At 34.2% G+C, this 9,541-nt stretch overlaps 1 protein-coding gene across 3 annotated transcripts in view; it reads left to right on the top strand.

The window, feature by feature from the left end:
• The first annotated feature begins 2,282 nt into the window (after positions 1–2,282).
• The window catches only part of LOC136032988 (protein lifeguard 1-like), a 36,171-nt gene continuing 28,912 nt past the window's right edge, over positions 2,283–9,541 (top strand). Inside the window, exon 1 of one of the 3 annotated variants that reach the window (XM_065713511.1) lies at positions 2,283–2,450. The gene's annotated coding sequence lies outside the window, so the exon portion shown is untranslated. The remainder of the gene's footprint in view (positions 2,451–9,541) is intronic. The other 2 variants (XM_065713512.1, XM_065713510.1) reach the window with 2 other exon arrangements.

Below are 9,541 nucleotides of genomic sequence, written 5' to 3'. Positions count from 1 at the left end.
CCAAAAATGGACCAATAATTGTCTGTTCCTTCTGAATTATATTCAGAAGTTCTCATGTATCGTTTGCTGCAGCAAGATTCCAAAATATTGTCTAAAAGTAGACTCAGGAAATGACACATGTACTTAAGTAGATGAAAAGTCTCTACCTGATTTTTCAAATTATTTAAAATATCTCAGGAATGACTTAAGTGATAATATATAAATGAGTTTAATATAAAAGAGTTAAATATATCAGTGCCTCTGTGTAGATTTGAAAAGATGTGTTACTTTCCACCTTGCACTGGTTCTGGGACAATTGCTTTTACTGATACCAAAAGAGTTTTAATTATTTCGAGAATATGAAAACTGCAACTTAGAGTGTTACAACGTTGAAAATGACTATACTATCGACATTTTGACCGACGAATTCAAAACTTCAAACTGGACCTATTTGGAGTACAGAAACTCATATTCCAGGGACAGGAAACATGAATTTAGGTGATATAAAATTTACTTGCTCAGGTAAAAATAATGGGTTGCAAAAACAGGGAGTACGGTTCATGATTAATAAGAAAGGTGCAAAATCTTGTTTAGGTTGTAAAGATGTTAATAATAGAATGCCTGTCACTCTTTTATGACCAAAAAGTGCAGGTCATAGAATTTGATGACTCAGATAAATTTTACTTACAGATACAGGAGAAAATACACAGGGTCCCAGGTAGAAATATGGTGTTTCTAATAGAATATTTTAACACCCTGGTCAGTAGGAATAGGGATAGGTGGTATCCTAGCCTGGGTAAATTTGCTGTAGGATAAGGTAACAATAATGGTTACAGACTACTGCAATTTTATAAGTATAACATCTAATTATAACCAATAGAGTATTTTGTCATAAAATAGTCCTTGAGTTAAAATTGTATTCAAATGATGGTAAGACAGCTAACCTTGTTGATTATATTATTGCATCCTGAAGACAGCAAATATTGATACAGGCTAATAGGGTATATAGGGGTGTTTCTGTTAATGTTAAAAGTAAAGATAACCATTTAGTAATGTCTAGGGTTAACTTGAAGCAGAAATTTAGGAAGGGTAACTACTCTCTTGGAAGTTATGACGTTGGAGGATTCCAGGATGGGAATTTAAGAAAAACATTTCAGGATCAGTTTTGAAAACAAACTGGAGAGTTAATAATTTCACAATGTACAAGATGGATTGAATAATTTTAGTAAAATAAATTGTGAAGTCGCTGATGGTGTCCTAGGGAAGAAAAGTTAGGAACACTAGCGTTAATTTGAATTTGTGCCGGCATGTTGTTATGGCTACCTGACTGACCCTATTTAAAACAGGTAGGCTTTAGGAAAAGTGTGGGTCAATTCTGCTTTCTAGGGCTATAATGAGAGAAAGGTTGAGATGGCTAGGGCACGTTCTGTAGATGAATGATGATAGTTTACCAAAGATTGCCCTTTTTGGCTAAGTGTATGGGGCTAAACGAAATGCAGGTCATCCCCAATCGGAGTTGGAGGATGTTGTAAGGAAAGATTTAAGGAAAACGGGATCTTCCTGAAAGAGGATTTCCAGTGCTTTAACAAGTTCAGTGCTTCTGGACGAGCTAGGACGGTGAAAATTGGTAGACGTGTCAGGGACCTGCACAAATTGACTTGATAACAATCGTTTCCCGATTCAACAATCTGGAAGGTATGGAGGGAGAGGAAATCGTGAAAATCGAGGTATGTTTATCTTATCCCCCCCCAACTCCCCAAAGATAACAAATCTGGTCTGGTTATGTTAATGACGTATCTAGGACTTGTGCTTATTCTTCCCTCCAAGTTTCATCCGATCTTTCGCACTAAACATTTTCCAAAATATCGGGTTTTCCCCTCCAACCGTCTCCAAAGTCACCGGATCTGGTCCAGTCAATCACGTCCTGTCCCTGATATGCCTGTTAGCTTCCATCGTCCTAGCTTATCTGGAAGTGCCCGAACTAGGAAAACCGGGACTGACAGACAGACCGACCGAACCAACAGACCGAGAGGCCGATAGACAGAAATTGCGATCGCTATATGGCATAATATGGCACTTGGCCGACGGACAATTGCCATAATAATGCAAATTTACTTTATAACCTGTCTCATATATCAAGATATAGAAATATAAACAGATAAAATACGGAGAATATAAACAAGCAAAACGGTCAAGAGGTAACTCTAGACTTAAGGTAACTCTAAGATTTAAGTAAATAAGATACCCTCTGAATTTTTTAGGGGGTAAAAAAAAATGCACCTAGTGAAACTGGTCTAGTATGCCTAGCGTCTTCTTTGCTAAACTCTATTTTTCAGTTTGTGTCTTTCCTGCCATCTTTACGTACATCAATATGTCCATCTAAAATCTGACATTTCGTAATTAACGTTAAGGACCTGTCAGAATTTACCAAAAAAACTAGCTATATTACTGCAAGACATCCTTGAGTTTTGGTGGGTATTGATTATTCAAGTTAAATATCATTTTAGGCTATATAACACAGAACTTCCTAAACCAAGCAGAAAGCAATAGGCCTATTTGTGTGTCTAGACTACCAGCTGAATTATTTTGTCAGGCTAAGCAGCAGGCCTAATAGGTTAGGATACATTCAGGATTTGAATTTGTTAATTCCCAAAAATAGCCTAGACACGGCAAATTCTCGACAAGTTACTTCTTGCTATCTTGGAAAGTAGTTAGGTTAGGAAACGAAACTCAGGTATGGATCTACAGACTAAAGTGTGTCCCCAATAGGTAGGCTATTTTAAAGTAGTCTAACTACCTTGCTATATCTTTATATTAACAGAATATTCAGATACACAGAAAAACAAAATATCATAATCAGATATACCAGAGTATATCTCTGGAATCAGAATTTCATCTTTAATCCAAATATGACATTCACCTCTGTTTTAAATCTCTTCTAGCCTTACCTAAATAGCATACATAGCACACAGGCTGGTAAAATTCTAGTTAATTGACTTCTTGCTATCTCAGAAAGGGTTTAGGTTGGGAAAATGAAACTTTCAGGAATGAATCTACAGACTAAAGTATGTCCCAGGAAGGTATTTTGAAGCAACCTTCTCCCTCTAGAGGGCCCTGACTTTTGATGACCTTTAAAAATATATGTGTTATAAAAGTGAAACCTTTCAAAATAGATTGGTAAAATTCTAGTTAATTGACTTCTTGCTATCTCAGAAATGGTTTAGGTTAGGAAAATGAAACTTTCAGGGATGGGTCTACAGGTTAAAGTATGTCCTGGGAAGGTATTTTAAAGTACCCACCTCTACTCCTTCTCCCTCTAGAGGGCCCTGAAATTTATCTACATGACAGGTCTATACCTATTGAAATTTTGACAAAACAACATTTTACCTTAATTTTCAGTTACTAGTTGCTTTTTCTCTGCCTTTGGTTATGAAAATGCAATTCCTGTTATTTGAGTAGAATTTTGAGCCATATCAATGTTTTTTTTCAAAATTTAGGAAATGTAATGTATTTGCATATATTTAAAACCTTGTAAAATGGAATTAAGCAAAGTTATGAAGCTGAAAACAATTTTGTTGTACTTTAATTAAGCAGAAGATCTATTTTGCAAGGTTTCACTTTTATAACACATATTTTTAAAGGTCATCAAAGGTCAGGGGCCTCTAGAGGGAGAAGGAGTGGAGGTAGTTACTTCAAAATACCTTCCCGGGACATACTTTAGTCTATAGCTTCATCCCTGAAAGTTTCATTTTCCTAACCTAAACCCTTTCCAAGATAGCAAGAAGTCAATTAACTAGAATTTTACCAATAGATCTTCTGCTTAATTGAAGCACAACAAAATTGTTTTCAGCTTCATAACTTTGCTCAATTCCATTTTATAAGGTTTTAAAGATATGCAAATACATTTCTTAAATTTTGAAAAAAAACATTGATGTGGCTCAACATTCTCAAATAACAGGAATTGCATTTTCAGGACTAAAGGCAGAGAAAAGGCAACTAGTAACTGAAAATTAAGGTAAAATGTTGTTTTGTCAAAATTTCAAAATTTGTCTAGATGACAGGTCTGTCATCTAGACAAATTTTAGGGCCCTCTAGAAGGAGAAGGAGTAGAGGTGGGCACTTTAAAATACCTTCCCAGGACATACTTTAGCCTGAAGACCCATCCCTTAAAGTTTCATTTTCCTAACCTAAACCCTTTCCAAATTAGTAAGAAGTCAATTAACTAGAAATTTACCCACAGGCTATTGTATATTTTTCAAGCATTTGTTGATTCTTGATTTGGTCACCATTGATTCAATTTAAAGGTAGACTAGTTTTAACAACATTGATACTAGCACAGGTAGCCTATAAATACTGTATCCAAATTAGAGAAAATAGTTAGCTATCATCTTTGAGGGTCTATAAAGACCCTTAAATGGATTTTTTTGGAATTAAAGTTGCAATGGAAACAATTGTTATAGGCTGTTTCAGTTCAGGCTGAAATTCTGATACCAGAGTTAAGTTTGTTTCTTAGCTATCTGAGTATTCTATTAATATAAAAGTTACTCCTTCTCCCTCTAGAGGCCAATGACCTTTAAAAATCTCTGTTTTATAAAAGTGAAACCTTGCAGAATAGATAATCTGCTTGAGTTAAGCACAATAAAAGCACTTTTAGCTTCACAACTTTGCTCAATCCCTATTTATGAGGTTACAAAGATCTACAAATATATTTCCTAAATATTAAGAAAAACATTGATAAGGCTTAAAATTTTACTCAAATAATAGGAATTGCATTCTCAGAACCAAAACTAGAGAAAAAGAAACTAAAAATTAAGGTATGTTGTTGTTTTGTCAGATTTCCAATGGGTTTCAAGTTAGTAAATTTCATAGACATGGATATGAGAAGAGGGTTAACATAGTAGCTTGGTAATACCTTCATGGAGTATGCTTTTAGCCCTGGATTCATAAGTGAAAGTCTTATTTTCCTCACCTAACCACTTTTCAAGATAGCAAAAAGTAGCTTGTCTAGAATGTTATCCTTTTCTGGGTAATATTATAGCAAAACATAAACATATAACTGGCTTTTGTATAAAGTGAATATACCAGTTGATGTCTTTTTTTATGCTATTTGTGAATATAATAATTGTTTCCCCCTCAAATTCAGATTTAAGCACTTTTTGAGCTCTTAAAAATGACCTAAATATGGGGTATAAAAAAGGCTAAAAACATTTGTCTCAAACTTCATAACATTGATCTCAAACTTACTGTTTCATTATAAATCCATTTTATTAATGTTATATAATCCACAAGCACTGATTTTCCAACATTAATTTGGGTAAATTAATTTTACCAATGTTATGGCATTTCTTCTTTGCACTGAGAAAATGTAGTATTATTATTGTCAAAAACATAGAATTGTTTTGTCAGAAACAATGGATAACTTGTACTTTGATTGAAAATTTGTCATTTTTAAGCGCTTAAAAAGTGCTTAAATTTGAATTTGTGGTAGAAGCGACTATTATATCTGTAAAGAACATAAAAAAGTCATAATGACCATTGAAAATTTGTCATTTTTAAGAGCTAAAAAAGTGCTTAAATTGCAATTTAAGGTAGAAGCAATTATTATATTCATAAAGAGCATAAGAAAGGGCATCAAGTGGTATGTTCACTTTATACAAAAGCCAGTTATATGGTTTGCTATAAATTTACCCTTTTCTGATTAACTTGTTAGCAAGATAGCTAAGAAATAGACATATATTTAGAATCAGAATTTCATCCTGAATCCAAATATAGTGTTTATTGCGTCAGAAATGAATGCTTCCCTTCCAATGTCTAAATACATACCCAACTATATATATGCAATGAATTTTCTATTATTTTGGCAAACTGTTAAATCAGTTTAAACAAAAGAATAACTTATAGAGAATTCAGTATAAATATACAACTCAAGGTAGCCTATATAATCAGTAATAATATTGTAATTAATATAATAATGATAGTATAATTAGTAATCATTTGTGATTGTGTTCTTACCAAAATCAACTCATTTGTCTTTTAATAGTTTATTGCCACAAGATGTTCCCCTTCTGATCTCTTGCTTTTTTATTATTTGTAATGTTTTTGTAATTTAACCCCTTCAGCAATTGTCAAGCTTTCTGATTTGCCCTTTATCTTTGATGATTTTGCCTTTTTATGGCACTTGGTATCTACCAAGTTACATATAGCAATTGCAAATTCTGTTGGTCCTGGATTGCTAGTTTAGGCACTTCCAGATAAGCTAGGACAATGAAATTTGGCAGGTGTATCAGGGACAACACCAGATAAAATTGGAAATTGTCATTTCCCTCATTTGACCATTTGGGGGGAGTTGGGGGATGGTTGATTTGGAAAAATCTGAAAAAATGAGGTATTTTTAGCTTAAGAATGGGTTATCAGATCTTAATGAAATTTGTTAAATCCCAACCAAATCTGGTGACATTGGGGGGAACTGGAGGGGGAAGCCAGAAATCTTGAAAAACGCTTAGAATGGAGAGATTGGGATGAAACTTGATGGGAAGGATAAGCACAATTTATAGATGCATGATTGACATAATTGGAATGGATTTGTTCTCTTTGGGAGAGCTGGGGGGTGTTAATTTGGAAAAAATAGAAAAATTGAGGTATTTTTAACTTGAGAATAGGTGACTGGGTCTTAATGAAATTTTTTATTTAGAAGGACCTCATGACTCAAAGCTCTTATTTTAAATCGCAACCGGCATTAAGCCTCTGATATTCTTTTTAAATCAATCTATTGATTCTTATAATTTTGCTAGAGCTCATGCCAATGAGCTTTTGGCTCTTCTGGCCTTGTCACAAGTGCCATATGAACTCTTAGCTCTTGTTAATCTGAACCTTTTTGATTTTAATGTGTCGACTGTTTATTTGACATAATGTAATGTTTTGAGTGTGTTAAGTTGACTTAATATACTAATTTGAAATTTTGTTTTCTTTACTTTTATGTGGGATATAAAGCAAATTTGGCTCTCAGAGCTTGTGATAGCCTTTGAAAATAAGTGTCATTTTATCTTATGTATTTGGAGGAGGTAGGGATTAGGGTGAAGCTCATTTCCACTGGAAATGAATTGTATCTTGATTCAGAATGAAAGTCTGATTCTAAAAGTATTTCTATTTCTTAGCTAGCTCATTAGTTAGTTAATCAAAAATTTACCCAAAATCTGACTAAATTTTTTGAAAATCTTAGTAGATATAGATAAATGCAATAGTAAATTTTCTGATTGGTAATTGGAATGGTATTTGGTATCTGATTGGTAAAAGGAATGGTAATTATTATTCTTCAGTCACAATATTAACATCTTACTTTGAAAGTTTGTGGAATTTTTGAAAGAAAGGCAGAAACCCCCTCAAAAATGACATCAGTTTTGCTGTACCATCACTTTTGAGGCTTTTTCAGAATTTTCCTGCAAATTTGTTTTCAAAATAACATTTTACTATTAAGACCAAGGAAAAATGATAATTAATGTTCCTGAATCAGCTACAAATGATAATTTTTCTCACTAGACAGTTTTTTTTTGTTTAGAAATGTGCTTTTGAACTTTTGGTTACTATGGACTTTTATCTTTGGGGCCTTATTATGGGCTCAAATTTTAATTCCTCTCATAAGCAATTATTAAATTATAAAAGAGGACAAAAAAAGGCATCAAGTGACACATTCACTTTCATCCTAGCTAAATTATGTTGTCTACAAATTTACTGGGGAAGGGATAGAGTTCATTTTCAATGCAAAAAAATATCATTTGGAAGGATATTCTGATTCTAAAGCTATGTCTATTTCTTAGCTATTTCATTAGTGAGTCAAATGTAAAGTTTAACAATGTACACAGGGCTATGTCCAGAACTTTTTTGGTTATGTCAATGGAATGCAATTATTTACTCTCATTTAAGTCTAGGCTAAATTTGCCCTGGAAATTAGGAAGGTGTTATCAAGTGACCATCTCTACCCTTTCTTATTTATAGGGCTGAGAAGATCATAGGTCCTACATAGATTACCTATTTAAATTTTGAAAAAAAACACTTTATCTTAATTTTGACATTTCAGTCTCCCTACTCTTACTAGTTTTATAAGATTTTGTTTTTATTTTTTCAGTAAGATTTTTATTAATATCAAGGCTTTCCCCCCCTAAATTTAAGAAATGGATTTTCAAATCCTTAAAACCTTATAGATCACAATTGAGCAAAGGTGTAAGTTCAAAACACTTCCCTTATACCTCATTTGAGTAGTACATTTATATCTCAACATTTAACTTTCATAGGACAAATATTGTAAAAGATCAAAGTGCAGTGTCCTCTAGAGAGGGATAGGGTAGAGATATGGGCTTTAACTTCACTAAGCCAGAGACCAATAGACAGTTCCTCTTGAAAACATTTTACAAATCCCTCTCCATCTGTGGAAGCACTCACACATCAGAACCATACTTGACCACTGTCATCATCATAACTTCCAATATTCTAATTTTGGTCCACAGGCTTATCTTCCTATTCTTCCAAACTTCTTTCAACTGTGATGTACCACCCTGGGCCTTGGGTGTTCTAGTTTTAACATCTTCACTACTAATGCTACCCAGGTAAGTGCAGCTACCCACTTCATCAATCTTCTTGTGATTCAACAATGCCCTCACCTTCATTTATTCCTAGTCTAAGCAGCTTAGTCTTCTTAACATTAATTTCTAAGCCTGTTCTTGCACCCTGAACTCTCAGAACCTCTAAAAATCATTTGTTTTGCTATTATTTAAATCTAAGATGCTCAAGCCAACCACATAATCCAAGTTTAGGAAATTTTCACTTTCCTATTTGATTCTTTGTTTGCCTGCAGCCTTTGCTGTGTTCTTCTGAACCAAGTTCATCAAAATGATCCGTATAAATGGAGATGGAAAGAAATCTTGCTTTACTCTTTATTCAATACAAAATAAGCTACTAACTTCATTTCCTGCCTTAACTACAGCTATGTTGTTCTCACACATAGGACTAAAAAAACAATCCTATATATAAAAAATGGTTCACTTTCATAAATTCAAGTCTTTGTCCCAGGGCAGGGGTGTAATTTGCTATTCAGGGGCAACTGCTCCTCCGAGATCCCATTTTGCAACTCAACCCCTCTGCCCACCCTGCTGAGACTTTGTTTACTCAAAATCTTGTCAAAATTAAGATTAGTCTGCATAATTCAAGCATTCACAGAAACAGAACAGTTTCTTTTTTATTTAGTATATATTTGCCTTTATACTTGTACTTGTACTTGTGGCGGGAATCAGGCGTTTCCACCTCGCCCGGCATCGATGATCTTAGAGACCTTCTTGGACCATGTTGATCGATCTTGTGCCAGCTGCTCTGCAAAGGCGAGCCACTGTGTTGACCATCTGTGACCAAATTTTCTGAAACCCCCTATTGGTTCAAGGTCTGACTTGGCCAGGTTCCACCAGTTCTTCCTCTGTCCTCCTTGGCGTTTCTTCCAGTAGCTAATAGGCTCAACTAGAAGTATTTGGCGAGGCAGGTACTCTGGCGGTTTCCGCAATACATGGTCCAACCATTT

This window comes from Artemia franciscana, chromosome 11 (assembly GCF_032884065.1).
Source record: "Artemia franciscana chromosome 11, ASM3288406v1, whole genome shotgun sequence".
NCBI lineage: Eukaryota > Metazoa > Arthropoda > Branchiopoda > Anostraca > Artemiidae > Artemia > Artemia franciscana.
This window is presented reverse-complemented; position numbering and strand designations above follow the sequence as displayed.